This window comes from Sciurus carolinensis, chromosome 10, assembly GCF_902686445.1.
Source record: "Sciurus carolinensis chromosome 10, mSciCar1.2, whole genome shotgun sequence".
Classification (NCBI taxonomy): Eukaryota; Metazoa; Chordata; class Mammalia; order Rodentia; family Sciuridae; genus Sciurus; species Sciurus carolinensis.
Genome location: NC_062222.1, coordinates 129,117,394 through 129,139,003, shown reverse-complemented (window position 1 = coordinate 129,139,003; position 21,610 = coordinate 129,117,394).

The following is a 21,610-nucleotide window of genomic DNA, read 5'->3' as shown; positions in this document are numbered from 1 at the left end:
GTTTGTCTTTGTAGTGTAAATGTAATTTCTGAAGTAGACCGTTCCCCTTGATTATGAGCAAAGTCAAACCCAATATTAGTTTGGATTTATTTTACTGTTAATATTATTTACTCTCTGAAAACAGACTCACCCCAATTAACATTGTGAATTGTCTGCCCTGTAATGACCAGACATTCCATTCTGTTACATTATTGAAATCATTTGCATGGTAATTATGGTTTAGCTCCATTGGTAATTGGAGTTGTTTGCATTCTGGTAATGCTGTACAGTGGTTGCTCATTAATCACAAGGAAAACCTTGCCAGATGGCAGTGTTAAGGAGGCAGAGTGGGGCACCCCCCACTAAGCTCAGGGCGTCTTAGGCTCTAAACCAACGTTTCTGTGTGTTCCATCATCCTCCCTCTGATGTTGTTTTAGTCTCTAAACTACTCATGCATCAGGAAAACAGTCTAAAATGCCAAGGGATCATTCTAGGGAAATTTTATTTAAAAATCCCAAAGTACCAATTACCCATCTTGTCCTCCTCCCTTCTCTTACGTTTCTCCCTCCTCCAATCTGAAAATGAAGTCTGAAAACTAATATTATAGGTTCTCAAGGTTCTCAAGGTAATATGTCTCAAATTGAGACATATTTGTGTGTGTGTGTGTGTGTGTGAGAGAGAGAGAGAGAGAGAGAGAGAGAGAGAGAGAGAGAGAGAGAGAGATCTACTTTAAATAAACCAAATGTACACAGAAAAATCTGAGTTTGCATTAAAAAGGAACCAAAACAAACAATTGGGGGCTTAGCCCTCATTTTACAAAAGGATTCTTTTAAAAAATGTCTCTAAATCCCAGGTGCCTCTGGTGCAATTAAAATAGCATGGAATCAGCAAATTTTTTTTTTCAATAAGGTTAAGTCAATAACACGACCAAAGTCCCTGGATGCACTTGCGCACTCTTGAAAGGCGGTAGTCTTGTTCTCTCAAGTGTTGGATCAACACCAACATGCCGAGGACTCTTAGAAACAATTTCCTCAGTGGTGGTGGCACCTTGGGAGGTGATCACCTCTCAGGCCCCAAATGTAGTGAGGCCAGCACTCGAGTCCCTTGGCACCCCCTAATTCCTGGAAGTGACTGCCCCTCTCCAGTTGCAATCCAGAGAGAAGAAATGAGGACACCTCTCTCCCTGGCTGCATGTCTACCCTCACGACCCCACATGTACCCTGGGGACCAGAATGGGGTTGATTTCTTATTCTTTTCTTCTACTATGTCCAGTCTAGGGGAGGCAGGCGCTGGGCCTCTGACTTCCCTGAATATTACATCCTCTTTTTACTTTTTCTTTTTTCTCTCTCTCTCTTTTATCTTATTTTGAGATAAGGTCTTGCTATGTTGCCTAGGTTGGTCTGTGATGGCTGGGCTCAAAAGATCCTGCCATCTCAGCCTCCCCAGTAGCTGGGGACTACTAATGTACACCATTGTGCCTGGCTCTCAGGTTCATATCTAAGTTTTAATCATGGGAAGAATTGACTATGAGTGGTTAGGCATGTGAAATTTGGGTTAATTACTTGAAACCATGTTTTAAATTGGACTTAGTAAATTTAGTATTTTTTTCCTAGTATTGTGCATAGTTGATATTGAAGATAGGTATTAGATAGAATAAAGATTTTTTTTTCTCTGCATATCTGAGCCCAGCGAGCCCATTTGTAGCCCTGACTACACACCTCTAAGGGGTCATCTTGGGCAACTGAAGAAAGACTGGTGAGTGTTTCAAAAGTGGGATCAGGGATGCCTGTGAACTTGGGGCCCCTTCCAGTGAGCCCAGCCTCTCAGGAACACTTTAGGACCATGCTGTACCCTTTTTGAGTAATAATATATACTTAAGTGGATACTCATTTGAGGCATAATGGAAGGAGCACAGATTTTAGACTCAAATAGCTTTGTTTTCTTTTTGTATCAAGTAGGAAGAATGATTGCTATCATAGTAATTAAATGACAATTTAGACAGAATTGGGTCCCTCTCTCCCTCACATTGGTATGCTGAAGCCCTAACTCCCACTGTGGCTGTATTTGGAGATAGGGCCTGTAGGATGTAATCAAGGTTAAACGAGGTCAGAAGGTGGGCCTAACCAGCTAGGACTGTGTCCTGATGAGAAGGACCAGAGACTCCTCTCTCTCTCTCTCTCTCTCCCCCCCCCCCCCCCCCCCACACACACACACAGAGGAAAGGCTACGTAAGAACACGGACAAAGTGAGTTCCCAGTGTACACGTGCTGCTATCTGTAATGTTAGTATTCGTGGGTCTATGGGGTCTTCACCACTTTGTCCAAATCAGAACCACAGTCAAGTTATCCTCAGCTTATGCTGAGGCCATGGGGATCCTTTAGCTAACTGCCACTTTTGGAAAGGTGTATCTGTCAGCTTGCAATACCATGCACTGGGTGACTTAGACGAAAGAAATTTCTTTTGGAGGCTCGAAGTCCAAAAATCAAGGTGCCAGCAGGACTGGCGTCTGCTGAGGGCTCTCCTTGGCTGTTACTGCTCACTGTGTTCCCACCTTCTGACCTCATTTTAGCCTTGCTTGAGTCCCATAGGGCCTATCTCTAAATACAGTCCCATGGGGGCCAGAGCATCAACATATGAATTCAAGGCAGAGGGACATAATTCGGTGCATAGCGAAAGGACTAACTGAACTTTTGAATGTTTCCTTCTTATTCAAACAAGTTTAAGTTGGGTTTTATAGTCGCCTGTAGCCAAAACTTCCCTATCATAACTATCATATCACAGCCTTCACCAGGGGTTCAGGAAACTCCCTAAAATTGAATGCAAATTTTTGTTTATGCACATTTTCAGAGCTACCCTAAAATTATACAGTGGATCTCTGACACCCCCAAAGGATAAAAGTCACTTTAGACTGTCACACACTCACTGAGCAACCATAGGGTCACCCAGTTCACTTTGATTTTTCTACTCCCCTGTCTGTGTAGATGGATTGGGGCCAGGCAAAGAACCTAAGTGAGCTAACAGGCCAGCTGTAAAGCAAGTAGTAGTTGTGGAGGTAAGAGGGAGTTGGGCAGCTCACGCTCCATCTAAGGGTGTGCCACATCTTAGGACATAGCCAGTGTTCCAGTCCAGACCAGTGTTCCTTGTGGAGTGCCAAAATTTGGATTATGGCATAAAATTCTCCAATTATTTAAAACATTGGGCAAATAAAATGGTCATGATGGCTAAATTTAACCTTTGAGCTTCCAAATCTCAACCACTGACTGAGACATTTTTAGAGGAACTTTGGAACCAGATAAGAACTTCTCAAATAAAGTCAGCAAAAGTGGCCTTATTAAGGAACCCTTTGTAGAATTTCCTTGCCTTCATCTTCTTGTACCCCACATCTAGTATGGTGTTTGGCTTAGACTATATGCTCAAAAATGTTTTCTTTATGAATGAATGAACGAATGAATGAATGTCTGAAGTACTCCAGAGCCCAGGCATTGTGTTTATTCCTAACTCTAGTGATGTTTTTTATTTGTTTGTTCTTTATGAAGCTTGCAAAATACCAATATAGCGATGACCTTGTAACTCCTTATACCAGTAAGGCGTTTCATACTTTATGAAGCACTTCTGGATAAAGGAGAAAAATGGAAAAATCAGCAGCAATCTACCAGACCAAAAAAGCGCTAGGATAAAGACATGGCTGAAACTTGCAGAGTGGAAATGTGCCAAAATCTCTGGTCCATAAGGACATCACTGAGCCCCAGAGTGTCCTACTGCACGGAGCTTTGTCGGCCTATAGGTTTCCATGTGTATTTTCTTCTCACTTAAAGCAATTTGGGTTTGGGTTCTCAGTTTGATGCTGAAACTACAGAGATGAAGTGATACAACTCCTAAGTGGTACCGTGGTGGCACCAGAGACTTTGCCTAGGGAACCTGTGCCTGGGCTGATTTACTAGAAGGGGCAAGGAGTGGATGCTGGACAGGTGGGAAGTCAGACTGTCTCTAGGGTACTATTTCTAGGGTAATAAAAGGTAGAAAGGTCACGGAAATGAATCTCTTAACCTAGAGTTCCTTCTACCCACCATAGGAGTGGGCAGGCTTTTACATAAAGGTCAAGATAGTTAACTATTTTAGATTTTTCAGGACATAGGTGTGTTTCAACTACCCAACTCTGATGTTATAGTAAAAGCAGCTGTGGCAATGTGTAAGTGAATGGGTGTGCTCTGACCCCACATAACTAAAGATAAAATTTCCCTGTTCATTTGTCCAATAATAAACATTAGCATTAATATTAAGTAGTAGTCAATGATAATTTTGAAAATGATATTTATGAGTATATGTTTGTGCACTGGGATTTAGGAATCTTGGATTCTTGCCCTAGACTTACAACATTCTGGCCGTGTGACCTGGGACAAGTATTTTACTTCTCAGGCCCTCAGTTTCTTTACCTACAAACTGAATGAACTGCAAAAGACCTCAAAGTTCCCTTCTAATTCCCAGTTCTACTTCTAGGTGAGTAAAATTAGTTCATGAAATGATGGGGAGTCACTGAGCAGATTTGGATGAATGGGTAATGGTTTGGTTCTCAGGGTGGGTAATGAGTTACAAGGTTTAATCGCCTGATTGAGCAAATGATTAACTAGATTACGAAAAAGTAAACAAGTAAAAGTCATTTAAGGACCAATGATGCTAGCGAGCCATAAACCAAAGGTTATGATTAATCCAATGAGAGCACATGAACTCCAAAAGGAAAAAAATAAAGCAATTTAAAATTGAAGTCAGTGAAAAGACTGAGCTGTAGGAGGCAGGGTCTAAAATCCTAAGAAAATAACCAAATAATGATGCTTCCAATACTTGTGAGGTATTATGCTGTATAACTGTTAACACATCCTTGAATCAAAGGACTGTCACTCCTTAAAACTCCAAACCACCAAATTGTCACCAAATGTGGGCAAATGCCGAAGGCATCCGTCATCTGCAAATGGCAAATACAACGCTCTGTGGCTCACTCTTCTGTTAGGTAACCCAGGCAAGCCCAGCAGAAGCTTGTGATAAGCATGGATACTTGGCTTTATCATCACTCAGCTCCATCCCCCTTGTCCATCATTGTCAGCAAGAGAATTGAAAGTCAACAGCTAAATTGGGGACGCACTCTGGTGGCAACATAAAGGAAAACTTAGAAGGAGATGTGGTGGGTTGAAGTGTGTCCCCTGAAAAGATATGCAGACTCCTAACTCTCAATACCATGGATTCAGAAATAGAGTCTTTGTAGACATAATCAAGTTAAGATGAGGGCATATTTGATTAGGATGGGCCCTAAGACAGTATGACTATTGTTCTTCTAAAAAGAGAAAACAGGGATACATACATGAGAACTCTTGTGAAGACACAGAAACACTAAGAAACAAAGGGAAGAGGTCATGTGAAGAAGGAGCCAGAGTTGGATTGCGGCAGCCACAAGCCAAGGAGAACCCAAGGCTACCAGAAGCTGTAAGGGGCAGGAAGTGTCCTCCCCAGATGCTTTAGAGGGAGCGTGGTCCTGCCAATACCTTGATTAGATTTCTGAGTTGCAGAACAATAAGGCCAGCATGCTATTCCTGGAAGTTGCTCAGTTTGTGTGATGTGTATAGCATCCCTAGGAAATTAATGCAGAAAGGATGGCGGAAGTTAGGAAACAGGTGGGAGACTGTAGCCATGGTGCAGGTGAGAGGTGATGGCAGCGTGCACTAACTAGTATGGCGGCAGGGCTGGGAAGTGAGGAGGTACAGTTGGCTAGATTGATAACTATGGGGAGAAGGATGAGCATGAGGGAGCAAAGGTGACCTGCCCGTGTCGGGCCTGAGGAGCTGGATAGAGTTGGGTCATTTACTGAAAGAAGAAACACTGAAGGAGGAGCAGGTTTTGGAAGAAGATGGTTCTTTGAGGTTGGGAACCTGCCTGGACCAAGATGCCCGTGTGTGGTTGGGTACCTGCATTTGAAGGTCAGGAGAGCAGTGTGGGCCAGAAACCTAGGCAGTCACTGTCACCACGGGAAGTAGAGATGCCATCAGCCTAGGCTTTGTGTGGAATACTTGTCACGAAGAATGTGAGAGTGAGTGGAAAGGTGAACACAGGAAGACAGGTAGGTGGACAGAGTTGAGGGATCGGTGGAGTGTGATGATTGCGAATGCATAAAAACTTGTTGATGAGGCTTCAATACTTTCCTGAGTGTCTCTTAAGAGCCTAGAAAGAGGCACGGAGAAGTGAGAAGGGAAAAGCCAGAAAGCATGGAGGGAAATGCTAGGAGTCAAGGAGACAGAGATGTGGACGGGATCTCATAAGATCAAAGAGCAGGGGCGACTGGAATCGCTCCTGGACTGTGCCCAAGTGATGTGGAACTGCGGAGGGACAAGGCGAGGGTCCCTTTTAAGACTTCAGAAACGGGGAAATCCTGGCTGATCATACAGATTAGAACCCCAAGCCTTAGGGTGGGGTCATCTGTGAGATGGTGGAGACCGTGTCCTAGTTTTGTTTGTGTTTCTGGTGCTGAGCACCCAGGAGGTGGCCCAGGAGTCAGGGTTCAGTGGAGTGGGCTTTGGAGGTGCTCAGGCTGCTGGGGCACCATGACTGCGAGAACCACGGTGACTGCAGGGTTTCATTGCCGAGGCCAATGCGTCCGTCTGGGAAGTGGGGGACGGAGGAGCACTCCCTTCCCCTCTTCACATGGTGTAAAAGGCCCCAAGGATGGAAAAGTAGCCTAATCCCGAAGCTGATTGAGGAGGCAGCAGGGAACTCAGCCGGAGCAACAAGAGACACGCCCCCTAGTCAAGGACTAGCTCCGGGGTCCTTTGATTAATCTGATATCCCAGGGCCTGGGGAGCAGAAAAGACGCTGAGTCAACCTTGCGAGGTGGTCTGACTCTTCACTGGTTGGGAACTGGTGACACTAATGCTTCCCAAACACTTCTTGTCCTAGTTTGGGATCTCCCCCCAAATGGCCCGTAGCTATTTGGGGAGTAATTTCAGGAGCAGAAAGGTCAGACTGAGGAAACCAGAACTGGCAGAGGAAGAAATGACAAAGGCTGAGCTTGTCAGTAGGTCGCTTCTGTGGGCAACGGGGGTCAGTTCTGCTGGGGACTTTTGAGGACACATGAAGAGCACATGGCCCTGTGTTCCCCTAAGAAACAGGGAAGCTGGATTATTAGCTGACCAACTTCCATCTCTTTGCGTTTGAATCTGGCTCTTCTGGCCTTTCCTGCACTTGGAGTGCCAGAAACTCTCTCCTCGGCTGCAGGAGTGAGCAGAGGGGACGCGTGTCCGCATCGCCATGTCTCTGCACTGTCCGTAGGTTGAAGCCAGGCCACGGTGCAGTCAGTGTGCATTGACTTACGGCAAAAATCAGAAAAATAGGGGAAATGAATGTAGGAAGGTGTGTGTACGGGTGACAAATCACCTCCATCTCTATCTTTGTCTCTCTTCCAAAGTGAAGTTGACAGCTCTCTTTTTTCTTGTTTTGTTGCTAAGTTTATGTGTCAGCTGGATTGGGTGATGGGGTGCCAGGTGGAACATTCTGGGTGTTTCTGTGAGGGGTTTTCTGGATGAAGTTGACACCTGAATCAGCAGACTGGGTAAGGCCTGTTGCCCTCCCCAGTGTGGTGATGCTTCCCACTGGCAAGAGGGGGCTCCTCCTGCATGACTGCCCTGCGGTGGCTTTGCTTTGTTTTGATTTGTTTGTTTGTTTGTTTTTCTGCCTGTAAGGCCTTTAACTGGAACCACACCATTGGATCCCCTGGGCCTCCAGCTTGCACACAGCAGATCTGGGGAATTAACCTTTATCATCGTGTGAGATGATTCTTTCCTTTTTTTAAAAAAAAAATTATTGTATTTTGTTTTTTTGCAGCACCAGGGACTGAACCCAGGCGCTTTAACACTGAGCAGCAACCCCAGTCTTTTAAAATTTTTCATTTTGAGATAGGGTCTGGCTGAATTGTCTTTAAACTTGCTCTCCTCTTGCCTCAGCCTGGGATTAGGGTTTGTGAGCAATTTATCTGTCTGTCCATTCATCCATCCATCCATCCATCCATCCTTCATCTATCTATATCTTATTGGTTTTGATTCTCTGGAGAAGCCTGACTAATGTGCTTGTCAGGGAAATTTTATGTTCTAAGAATCATGTCTTTCATTTTTGATGTTACGAATGAGAAGGATGAAAAGAGAAGTGGCTTTGAGGTGACGATGTGAGCAAAACTAATATTTATCACGCACCCGCCTCCTGTCAGGCTCAGCTGAGTCCCATCTTTGTCTCAGGTAACCCTGTGGGGCTGGAATCGCACAGCAGGTGTTGAAGTCCTCTCCTGGTCCCCTGCTGGATAAGGCCCCGACTCCTCAGTGGGCAAGTGCTGTCCTCCGTGGTGTGTTCCCTCCCGAACCTCGTCTGGCTCAGCTATTGTCCCCTCTTTGTCTGTGATGCTCGGGTCACTCCAAAGTCTGTGCCCTTCAGAGAGAATTCACTCAAGCTTCGCTCTTTCCTGCGGGCTTCCCAAGGCAGCTCGACTTCCTTCCACACAGCATCCTGTACGCCGCTGGGAATGCTTGTTTTCCCACCTCTCTTCACTGGAGAGCAAGCTCCTGGGGGCAGAGGCCACCTCTGCCTTGTTCATCATCGCATCCCAACAGGGACCACAGGGCATGAGACCTAGTAGGCGTGCACTGATACTTGTGGAAGGATTTCATGAACTTCAACGTGAGGTCTGTTTGCTTCGGTGATCATTTTGGCCTCCACCCACTGGCCTCTAACTCCCCTCCATTCTTTGGCTTCCAGGAGGCAGCTGCACAATCGTAACGGATGGAGTCCCAGAGTTGGTGTCAGAGTTGGCTCGACTCTTTTCTGCTTGTTATTTGCAAGATCTCTCTGGGTCTCAGTCCTCGCAGTCCCAAGTGGGTAAAAATGGTCCCCACTGACAGTTGATTGAACTTGTGAAAATGCTTTTGTAAACTCAAAAAGGATAAGCAAATGTGAGTTATGATGCTGCTGGGCACCTCTGGCATAAGCAGCGTGTTTGGGTTTAATTTAAATTTTACGTCTATTAATAATAGACATCTTGGATTATTACTCATAGCTGATGGTGGCAACAGTATGCCTTAAATAAAAACAGTCTACTTCTTTAGGTAAAATGTGAAACTGAAGCCTACACATACATTATTCCTTTTTATTCTCACAAACTATTGAGGGGAATCACTAATATTTTCAATTCAGAACAATTGAAAGACAATGAAAAGTTCCAGCTGGGTTCCGGAAATTTTAATAAAAAGAAACTCAGTTATGTTATAAGATGATGCTTAATAGCAGAAAAATTGAACGTTATAAAAGACAATCCATTTTAAAAGCTGAAAGGGTCTATGACTCACTAAATTCATGGGGGCAGAAGCAAGAAGAAAGGAGAAGGATTTGTTTTTGGGGTCTAACATTTATTAAATATCTATTGGCTTCCAAGTTTTATTTTCTGGGTCTTGTTGAATTCTTTCAATATCCCTATTAATTAGACACTCTCATTTTAAAAATAAGAAATTGATTCTTTCACTTACAGATGCTTTTAACTCTAAAACCCTGAAAAACTGACTATAATGGATGAAACTAAAAGGGATTTATTTTTCTACTATACTCAATTTGGTATAGATTTAGCATTTGTCAACAATGCTAGGGTTGATATTTTATAAGCCTTTTGACCTTTTCCTCATGGTTGTAAGATGGCTGCCATAGCTTCAGCCATCATATCTGCATTCGAGGCAGCAGGAAGGAGAAGTGGGTGAGAAGACTCATTTGTCCTTTTTTTTTTTTTTTAATTGGGTAAGTGAAACATTCCCTAGAGTCCCCTCTAACTCTAGATAGAAAACTTCTGTTCACATGACAGACATTGTGATATGGCTACACCGCACTGCAAGGGAGATGAGAAAAGTGGGTATTTAGCTTCCCCCAAATTGCAATGGAAGGTGGCAAGGATGAAACCATCCATAGGGATTAGAGGTGTCTGTATGAAGGACAAACTGCCATTGTGCTGCTGCTGTTGGCTTGCTCAGGTGCTGCAGAAACTGAGGACCCACCTGGTGCTGCCATCAAGTGGAGTGGACAGTGGTGAGGGGTCCCTGGGAGGGTCTGACACTTCACCTGGGGGCACGTGAGATCAGAGACCCCAGAGCTGCCTTTTGCCTCTGCATTCCTGCTGTGCCAGTAGGACTGGCAGTTCCTGCAGTGTTCTTATCTAGGAAAAGGACAGTAATGCCTCCCCTCCTGTCCCCAGAGGATGCCACAGCCCAAAGGCTCCCGAGAGGGAAACAGAAGGCAAAGGCAGGAGCAGCAGGGCCCCCAGGAGGTCCCTAGTGGTCAGAAGACACCTCTCTCAGAAAGCGGGATGGTGAGGACCACTGGCAGGGTCGGAGGAAGTCAGGAGGATGTCCTCACTGGTGGCAGGTATTAGGGTGAAACCCCTAGAAAATGAGCTTGAGTCTGATTTGATCCAAACAGGGGCCTGTCCCCACCACCATGCCACAGTGTGTTGGCAGGGGCGTAGGAAAACACCTCCAGGCACCACTGCTACAGTGAGCATCTTCTCCCCACTTCCACCAGTCTTGGAAAGCTAGACCTAAAAGCAGAAGGGGGAAGGAGGTGTGCGTGTCAGGGCCGACCTCACCGCCCCTGCCAATTGAAGGACTCTGGAGGAGGAGCAGACTAGATTATGGCCCAAATCTCTATCCTAATCTTTATGCCACCAGTACAGCCTGAACGGGGCTCTGTGGAGGAGGGTGCAGCAAGGGAATGGGACGCAGATGGTGTTTAAGACTAAAGTTTGAACTGAGCTGGACTTTAAATAAAATGTCTGGAAAGTTGTGAACTTGGCCCAAGGTGCTTTTTAAAGACCTCAAATGACATTGTAAAGGTCCAACTGAAGGCAATGATTGTAGAAAAGTAAATGTTTCGGGCCTATATGTTTACATCCCATTGAAACCACACTCCTGGTGTCTGCGGTAGCTGTGAGGGAATTTAGTTGCTGCAAAACCAATATCACCTGTAGGTGGCGATGTAACCCTTTCCTGAACGTTATCATTTTGCATTGGTGAACACTGGAGGAGCTGATGCCAAATATGGGTGCCCTGCAGAGCACCTGGTGGGGCTCTTGGACAAGTCTTAGAGATTCCAATTCAGAAGATTTGCAGTGGGTCCCAGTGACAGGGATGCAACCAGAGGCTGTTTTGAGGGCATCTTGCTCACGCTGGGCCACCATGCCCTACAGAAGCCAGCTCTGCCTGATGATTTTGCGGTGTGTGTCTTATTCCCCCAGAGAAGCATTTGTTACCTGTTTTTTCTTTGTGAGACCAATCACTGTTTTCCAAGCTTTACATATTCAATTTTAAGGTCCTAAGGTCAACTCTTCCCTTTCAGTAAAACCATTGTACTGGTGTTTTGGATGATAACAACAAGAAAATCCAAAGAGTGGAGGATGGCTAAGGAGTTTACTTCATTTTATTATAGCTAAACTGAATGTCCAGTTCTTAATCTGCACAGCCCCTCTCTTTACCTAGAAGATAGTGTGGGCAGAGGACATATTTATGTTTTTGCATGTTTTGACTTTCAGAGCAAAAATACTTGGGACTTGGGCTGGAGGACAAGCATGGAAGTTAAAGGGTGATTCAAAGCCAAGAGACCTCAGCAGGTTATCTCTGTGTGTTAACCTTTCAAAGGCATGATAAAACCCTTGGTTTGAAACCCCAGTTTGCCTTGTGCACCCTAAGGGATGAGGCGTTTAGGCTACATTCAGAAGAGGAAGAATCCAGGAACCTTTCCTTCTCATCTCAAAGGGACTAGAGATACATTAAGGGCATTGAATTCCCCCTGTCTTGGGAATAGAGGGGTGCAGGGGGCAATGCATACATAAATTCCTAGACATATATTTTGGGTTCCCCTCCAGTGGTAGGAAAAACCCTCTTTGTATGTGTAGGGTGGCCCTATTGACAACCTTAGAAGGAGGAAGAATTGGAACATGCAGAAAGGATGGTGGTTGTGGCTGTAAGTAATAATTATTGCCTTGCTCTGGGGACCTCATGATTGCATTCAGGATAATATAACTGCAGGTATTAAACATACGTCAGCTGGGAGTGTGAAGAGGTAGGGCTCCAGAGGTGGTATGTTGAGCTCATGAGTGGGACAAGCAGCAGACAGGTTGCACAGATTTACGGCTGAGCCTCTCCTTCGGTGACGGTGTGGAGTCCAATGTAGGAGTGAGGTGGCAGAGCAGGAAGATGTTCTGTTTTATTTTTCTATTTCAATCAGAAAAGAAAGAGCCCATGGTGATATCTAATCACTATCTTCCTTTGCTTTTTTTAGTCCCTCCTGCTCACTTGGCCTCTCTCCATGACATGTGGGTGTGCTACTGTTTACAACCAGCTGTGGGGAAGGCTGGTCTGTACTGTTTGCCAATGTCGGTGGTGTAAATGCTCCTGCTGTGGCTGATTGCAGGCTGCTATGTGATGACTTGGCTGTAAGTCTAGGCAACCCCTCTGCTTGTGAAATTCCTGAAAATTCAACAGTAGGCTCTTTCCCAGCTGGTATGAGCCAAGGGTACCACACCATTGGCATATGGCTAAAATAAACACAAGGAAACGAAATAAAATAGAACATTTATATCCAAAGAGCAAGGGATAAAGGGGAATTCCTAATAATATATGCAGAAGTTACCCCACTTCCACGAGTCAGAGCTGAATTTCCACTCTCATCCTGTTCCCTTCACGGGAATGGGCTACAGTGAGTGACACTTTCCAAAGAATAACACAAGGAAAGGGAAAATAGTACCCTTCAGTGAAGAAACCTAAAAATACTACCTTAGCCAGGTGATGAGAGTTCATATCACTGGGCAAATGTCATGCACCCAGTAATTTGATGTGAGGAGGTAATTCACATGTGTAGTGCCCTTTCAGAAAAGAAGTTGAACCCCAGGAGTTGCTTAAGAAAAGCATCAGACTAAACCAGATCATGGGACATTTTACACTATATCTGGACAGTGACTCTTAATGTCAAGGCCATGACCATGAAAGACAGACTGAGAAATTGTTGCAGTCCAGAGGGAACAGGAGCAGTGTGGCATCCTGGATTGGATCTTGAAATAGTAAAAGGAAATTTATGGAAAACCAGATAAAATCAAAATAAAGTCTGGAGTTTAGTTAATAGAAATGTACCAATGTCAGTTTCTTGGTTTTAATCAATGAATTGCAAGAGCAAAAGAATAACCTCATAGGTTTTTGGTTGGAATGGATCTGCTATCCATTATTTTGGATAAATAGCCCCTAAAAATCCATGGACTAAATGCTTGGTCCCCAGCCTGTGGCACGATCGGGAGGTAGTGGAACCCTTAAGAGGTAGGGCTCAGTGAAAGATCTGTAGATCACAGGGGACATGCCATAGTGGGAAATATGGGGCATCCCCACCTCCAGTCCTTTCCTCCTCCTCTCTTTCACTTCAGCCCATAAGGTGAGAAGTTCTATCCCACTATGCACGACTCACCATGATGCACTGCCTCACCCCAGGCCCAAAGCAATGGGGCCAATCGATCATGAACTGGAATTCTAAAACTGGGAGCCAAAATAAACCTTTTTTCTTTTAGTTGATTATCTCAGATATTTGTTATAGTAATGGAAAGTTAACACAGCACCTCTGTTTCAAAAGACAGATTAATAAGAGCAAAACAAATAGAGCTCTATTAAATGTATATTGCTTATATACCTGAGAGACACCGAGAGAATGAGTGATTTTCAGAGGTGGCATTGAATTCCAGCTTATAAAACATGTTCAACAAAGAACAGTGAGTAGTTAGAGAAGTGATAAGACTCTGGAAAAAGACTTTGAGTTTCTATGGCCATAATATGGAAAGATCTCGAGATTCCACGTAATTGGCAGATAAAGTTATTCAGTAAAGCTTGGAAACATAAACCACTCTGGTGTCATCTTCAGACAGTAAAGTTTCAAAATTGTCCTCAGTGACTAACCTTTGCTCTTCCTGGTGGGAAAGTGGTGGAATACCCTTTGTCCTTGTAAATCTATATCCTGCTTTTAGACAAATAGAGGAAAGGCAGGGAGCTTTCCTGCACCTGCTTAATTGTCTCCAGTTCAGCCATCCTTCCCATTTTGCGGAGGTATGTTCTGGTCTCTCACATTACTGTGAAAATATAAGATATTCAGAGTGCAGGGAGCTGGCTGCAGGGCATACAGGACTTCTGTGTATTATCTTTGTAACTTTCCTGAAAATCTAAAGTTATTGCAAAAAAGAGAAAAAATATCATTAAGAATTTTTAAAAAGCAAGTGTTAGTGGGGAGAGAGGGGTGAATAGGTGGAGCACAGGATTTTTTAGGGGAACAAAACTATTCTGTATGCTACTGCAATGGTGGATCCATGTTATATATTTGCTCAAACTCACAGAGTGCACAACACCAAGAGTGAACCCTAAAGGGAAGATGTCAACACTGGAGGAGGTTCAAGGTGCCTTAGATTCTAGGAAGAACCATAATGAAGTATAATCAAAAGTGCTGAAAAGAAAAATGCATATATCTATGGTTCTTGAGCAGGCATCCTCTTATTTTGAACAAGAACCCCTGTATGGAGAACCATCATTTATCAGTATCCTAACTATCTACAGTGGCTTAGTCTTTCTAGACCTAAAATCTTTAAAACATATTTTTAAACTTTGCTTTTGTCTGTAATTGCCTATCCAGTGTCTTCGTTGTGGGAATTGTGAACTCTCTTTTCTAAATCTGAGAGAGCTGATGAACTAAGTATTGACCACCGACACAACAAAACAATTTCTGGCAAAGGATGATTCCAAGTAGGTACCAAATTAACAAGGACTATGTCTCCTGCCCATGAAAACATCCTTTGAAAGTTCCAGAAGTGGGAGAGAAAGTGGCAAACCTGAGAATGTGACTAAAAATTGTAAAACCCCCAGAGAGGAAGAGGTGGTCAGGTGCCATTGTGGAGGAGTAATGTCTGCTCAGAGTGGAAGAAGGCAGCGCTGCGGACGGAAGAAGCACCTTCACCGTGTGTTTGTCTCTCTCTCTCTCTCTCATGTTTTCTGCCAGTGTGAATCAGAAAAACCGTAGCAGAAGCTCAGTCCAAGCTGGAGACCAAAGAGATATGATGCTAATGTGCAGCTGGGGCGGGAGGCCTATAACAAGGGAGGGCAAACCTTCTCTCCATTCCTCCCTACGGGACAGGGATACATGCTTACAGTGTAAAGTGGCAGTACCCAAGGAAGACCAGGGAGGTACTTCGAAGGCTGTTATGGGTTTCAATTGTGTCTCTGAAAATTGACAGGTTGAAGTCTTAACCCTTAGTACATCAGAGTGTGACCTGATTTGGACATAGAGCTGTTGAAAATGGGATTCTTTAAGATATAGTGATACTGGGGAAGAATGGGTCCCTAACCCCATAGGGTGGGTGCCCTTATAAAAGGGGAAATTGTGAGCCTGGAGGCAGAGATTGGGGCAACACTCTACAAGCCAAGGAACTCCAAGGATGGCTAGCGAAGCCCAGAAACCAGGAGAGAGGTGTGGAGAGATTGTACGTCACAGCCCTCAGGACGAACTGGCTCTGCTGACACCTTAGTCTTGAACTTCCAGCCTCTAGATCCATGGGATGATAAATTATTTAAGCCAATTAAATTTGGTACCTTCTTAAGGCCACTTTAGCAAAGACCAGTTTTGCCTCACAGGAGTGGCAAATGGGAGAGACTGAGAAAAACCTGTAATGCCAGTGTCCAGAGACGCCGTCCATTCTCCCCCTCGAACTCCCAGGAGGGCCACCAGGGATGGGCTCTTACCTCTCTTGGCACAGATGAACAGGGGAAGCAATTCATTCTTCCCAGGGCAAGAAGAGCTTGCAAGAAGAATAATGAACCATCTGACAGCTCAATCAATATCAAACAAATGACAACAAAAACAAGTGGAAATAATTCATACCAGACGAAGCAGAATGAATGGAGCAAATAAAAAGATTTTAAAATTAGATATGATAAAGATCTCAAAGGGAGAGCCAACGAAACATGCAATACAAGGCCAGAATAAGCATTAGTAAAGAATAAATGACTCGAAAATTAGAATATGAGAAGTATCATAGTTGAAATAAGACAACCTAATAGATGAATTGTTTAGTAGAATCTATGAATCACAAAATTTTTAAAAATTATGAAAGGAGAGAATAGTAAGTCCCCTTTCCTGTTGGAGGCAAAAATAGAGTCAATGTTGAGTTTTAGAAATTCACAGACAAAAATAAACACAACTACAGAACTTATTAATTAAGGATAAGTACTTTAAAGTAGAATGAATGACTTTCAAACAGTTGAGAACAACTTGACAGTAGATAAATAAGCAAATAAGAATTACAATGGAATAATGTTTTCCTTGAGCATGCAAAAAATATTCACAAAATAAGCTAGGTATTATCCAAATAATGATCTGAAGAGAACAGTCATATAATGAATAGATTAAAAATCTGACAAAATTTAACATATATTTATTCTAAAATCTCTCTGAAAATTAGGCTAACAAGAATCTTCTTAGCCTGGGGAAAGGACACACACTTAACACACTTAAGTCCTTCAGCAAATGATCTGTAATGGCCACTCTTTGATCGTCCTTATTAAGATCAGGAAGACAAGGTGCAGACCTTTGTCACTGCTGCTGTGAACGTGGTTTTGAAGATCATGGGTATAAGCACAAGAAAGAGAAGTGAGAATCTTAAAGATTGAAAGGGAAGGGAATAGCAACATTAATTAAAGATAACATTATCTTCATATGTAGCGTATTTAAGAATTTTGCTTAATGAAGAATGCATGAACTTTTCTGTATGTTCGTTGTGTGCTGGAGATGGAACCCAGGTCTTGCACATGCTAGGCACACACTCTACCACTGAGCTCCAGCCCGCCCATGCGAGAGCTGCACAGAGAGTAATTTACAGCTTCATGCAAAGAAAAAGACAAAGACCGTATACTTGACAATACCATCAGGTGCCTGAGTGGAATGACAAAGTTGCAATGAAATCAATCCTCCCTCCCAAAGTTCATTGATAAAGTAAATCAATTTTAAAAATCCAGCATTTTTAATAGTTAACATTCACAAACTTGTGGCTAATATTAAAATCCATGAATAGCTAAATTCATTTTTTTCAAGAAAAGCAAATAAGGGGCATTCCCTAGCAGATGTGAAGATAAGCCTCAAGCCCGGGGTCTGAAACAGCACTGGGGCAGGAATATTCGAGCAACAGTGAAAGGGGACAGAAGGTTCAGAAGCAGATAGGTATATAGATAACAGAGGGACGGTTAAGAAGCTGGTGCTAGAAGTGGACTCCTATGCAGGACAATAGAGAAGGCAGATCTTACCTGACACCACAAAGGGAGGACTCTCACATCATCAGAAACTTCACTGTGAAACATAAACTCATCAGATAATGAAGAAAAATAAAAAATAAAATTGGAGTGCTCCTGCAAACCAGTGAGTAAAGGGAAGAAAACCAGCCAGATGATCGAAGGCCAGGAGGAGGGGACTCTGAATGGGAGACTCAGAGGATGGAGATGAACAGGGAGGAGCCCTGCTTCACTGAGGATCACGGGGACACCCAGCTTCAACAGCAAGACACCACACCACACCTGCCAGAGGGACAAAAGTCAGACTCTTGGACAACAGTAGTCCAGCAAGGCTGGCAAGCTGCCTGACACGGACGGGCAGCTTCACTTGGCAGCAGAAGGAGCCTCAACTCCATGGGCTCTCTGGGAAGCCACGTGGCAGAACTGGGGAGACATTTTTTTTCAGTTGTGACAATCCCACTTTCAATTAAAAATATGAACTTCTGAATAGAAATTTTTGCACAAAACCTCATGCTGGAGGACATAAAAGAATTTATCAGGACTACCTCAGGTGGCAGAAGTCTGTGTTCATCCTGGGGCAGCACGTCTGGAGGAAAGAGCACGTCCCATGGATCAGACCCTCTAGTTCTGCGGTACCGCACACAGCCTGCAGTGACTGTGAAAGCATTCACTGACGCCAAGCTCAGCTGCAGCAGATCACCTGCTAACTGTCAGCTCACACTGAAGAGCCAGCCACATATGCCTAGACAAAGTATTTTTTTACAAAAATCACTTCCATAAATATGATTAATGCAATAATGCCTTTTGGGGGTTGCCCATCCCGGTACTGATGGAGAGGTTTCACAGATTGGACCAATTAGAGCAAACTGCTGATTCATCTTCATCTCCTTAGTGCTTAGCTGACTTCCTAATTAATGTTCAGGTGCTTTAATCACTGTTATTGAAAGAAGGAGAAAAACCACTTGTTTCCAAAATGATAGGAAGATATTTTTTGGACACAGTGATCTTGGTTGCTTTTACTCCTCTGCAGATCCTTTTATGGAAAACCGTACTTTCACCTCTGACTGTGTGCAGGAAGCACACAGGGCAGTACATGCCTGCCTCCCTGAATCTGCCCAAGGACATCCCACACAGGAGCTCCCCAGTCCTGTGCACAGATGAGCAACAGAGGCATGGAGGTCCTCAAAAGTAGGGAGTGCAGTGGGATCTTAAGCCAGGTCTTTCAATTTCAAAGACATTAAAACCACAGCTAGAAGGTAAAGACTTCCTTTACTGAAGAAGCTGCCAAGTTAAATGGGGCTTGCTTCTTCTCTGCAAGAACTTATCTGCTTAGGCAGTTACAAGCAGTAGAAAATTTGAAGTATTTTATGCAAATAATGTAAAGAATGGTCTAAAAGATCATGAAGGGCAAGTTTAATTTCTTTGAGATGACAGCACATGACCTGGGCCCTGAATGTTGGGGAGAATGTGTCAAGAGGAATTCTTTGTGAGGGGATCAACATGATTACAGGCTTATCTTTGAGAAAGAGCAGGATGTTTAACCAGAAATACTGAGGGTGGTTGGAAATGGAGGGCTGAATATAGAAAAGGGCACAGGATTCTGAGCTGTCGCTTCAGAGATGTGATAGTCACAAGTCTTAGATTCCATAACACTTCAGAAGGAAATACTACAGAGAAGCAAAGTTTCTGAACAAGGAGCCAGGAGCTTTGCGAAACCCTGAAATTGTTGACCAAAGTGTGTGAGTGTGTAAAATGTGTGTGTGTGTGCTGTGTGGGAGGAAGCATGTGTGTGTGAGGGGAGGTGGTCATACGTGCCATTTTCTCGGGAGAAGGCAGCGACCCATGGCCGGTCACCAGGTCTCTATGGATGACAAATCCTATGGAAAGGCCAAGGAGAAGGGTAAGAGAATGAGCAGGGGAAGAACACAGAGCAACACAGAGGGAGTGGATTTGGGGAAAGGGGCTAGAAAGAAATGGTTGGAAAGAGCTACCATGAGCCTACCATTACAGACAGCCAAGTTGCTCACAGCGCGGGTGATTGGTCACCACACCTGACGAAGACGAGGGCTCAATAACATGGTTCTACCAGGTGAGATCACCGGTGCTCTTTGAGTTGTCAGGAAATTGTTTGCAGGTACTAACAGACGCTTTCCAGGGCGAAGAAGAGTCAAGTTAAATCACAGCTACAAACTAATCCCTACATGAAAATGGCCACAAGATGGCACTGTGGGCCAACAGGAATATCCCCTGCTCCTGGGGAGTGAGGCGTTTGCCCTCCCCTCCCTGATCCTCTGCTACTACTCTGCAGCCGGAGCCCATGCATTATTTGTCTATTAAAAATGCTGGCATTTGGAAATAACATTCCTAATTTTCATGATTCCTGCTTACTCTTTATATAATCCTTGGTAGACTTTGGAAAACCTTCATTTAAATCCCAGTTCTAATTCAGGAAGTTGGATCTGATTCCTAATTTACTAAAAGCCCTCATAAGGCTGTGTGCAGTCACTGCTGGCATTTATTGGCCCTTGGGGACTTTGAGGAGGAAACGACAGGAGAGAAATAAAGGGAAGGATGGAAAAGGGCTCTAAGGTTGATCAGAAAAGCAAAGAGCCCAAGCGTTAGCTGTGTCTGGTGTGGCGGTGGGGAAATAGTGACTGGAGAGTACACCAAGGGTGCGCGGTGTCCAAGGACAGGAACCCCTGAGGCATGGGTTACTTAGGGTTTTGAGAACCCCACCTTATTTATTATTATTATGTGGAAAGAACAAATGGCTTAAATTAGGCATCAAGAAGAAAAGTTAAAACACATTCTTTGGTCAAAGGAGATCTTAGTACAATTTACATTTATAGGGCACTTAACCAGTTTACAAAGTGCTTTTGTATTTCCACTGCCTTGTTTCATTCTCAGAAACATCCTGGGGGAGGGCAGTGCAGCCAGCCCACTCTGCACATCAGGAAAGGAGACTCAGAGAGGTTCAGAGACTTGCTCAAGGATGCAGAGCCACGAACTGGGTGAGCGGGCCCCAGAGTTGAGGTCTTGTCTGTGAAATGCAGTTAATGAACTACTGTTGCAGAGACATGTTAAACATTACCACACAGCAAAAGTCTAGGCAGAGTCAATACAGGTTAGCTAGCTTCATTTTTTAGAAAATGCAGGTGAAAATGCCCATTTTCAACAATATATATATGTTATAAATAATAATATATATATGTTAAGAATCTTTGTTTCCAACAATAGAGTCCACTTATCTGCTAGCTTGATAATAATCTGCTACAGTATCTTCCATATTCCCATCTGCCTATTGTCCATAGAAAGGAACTTATTGAATAGACACAGAATGGCTGCAGAATCAGAGGAAAAGCAGAAAGTTCTAGATGAAGAAGCAAGTCTTGCTGACCTAACTTAGGGAACAGGCACACTCCGTAGCTGGCAGGGGGCGGGGGAGGGCAACGATCCTGGGCTATCAGTCTCTGCCAGGGGAGGACGAGTTATCTGAAGTCGAAGTCAGGGTGCTATTTTAGAAGAGGAAATAAGTATCCAGTGGGAAAAAGCTTCAAATGCCATGCACAACCCATGTCCAGGATGAAGGAGGTCCCTTATGTAGGACTAGTGATGATGACCTGTGTTTACGGAGCACCTTATGCTGGGCGCTATTGCATTTATTCGCTTAGTCCTCCTGATAACCCTGTGAAGCAAGCAGCAATATTAATTCCACTTGATAGAGCAGGAGACTAAGGCACATTTGACCAGAGTGACGGAGCTGAGCTGAGTTGAAAACCCATCTAAGTTTGTAATACCAGAACACAACAGGATTTAAAGGATTATTGTAAAAATCAAGAATTAATCTCAGATGGAAACATGAAATTGCCTGCATTTAGCCATTTTAGTCCTGGAAAAATGGCACTGTGCGTGTGACTCCAGTGAATACATGTTGGGCACTCAGAGCAGTGCCTGGCACTTAATGAAGTACCAAGCAGAATTATCAAGGATCCTGCCTGTCATGGGCCTTAAGATCTAGGGAAGTGTGCAGGCCCAAAGCCCAGGGCGGGAACTTTGTGCCACACTGCAGTGCTCTAGGGCCAAGCCAGGCACTGGACTAGTCTCTTTGCAATTGATGATATCTACCTTTCTGCACCAATTCCTTCTTCTGTTTCTTCTCAGACTTGTCTTGAGAACATGTTCTCAGGGCCTGGGAGCAAAGCAAGAAGAGGCTTGTTTTATGGCAATGCAGCAGGTGGAGACTCCCTGGCCTTACCATCTGGGGT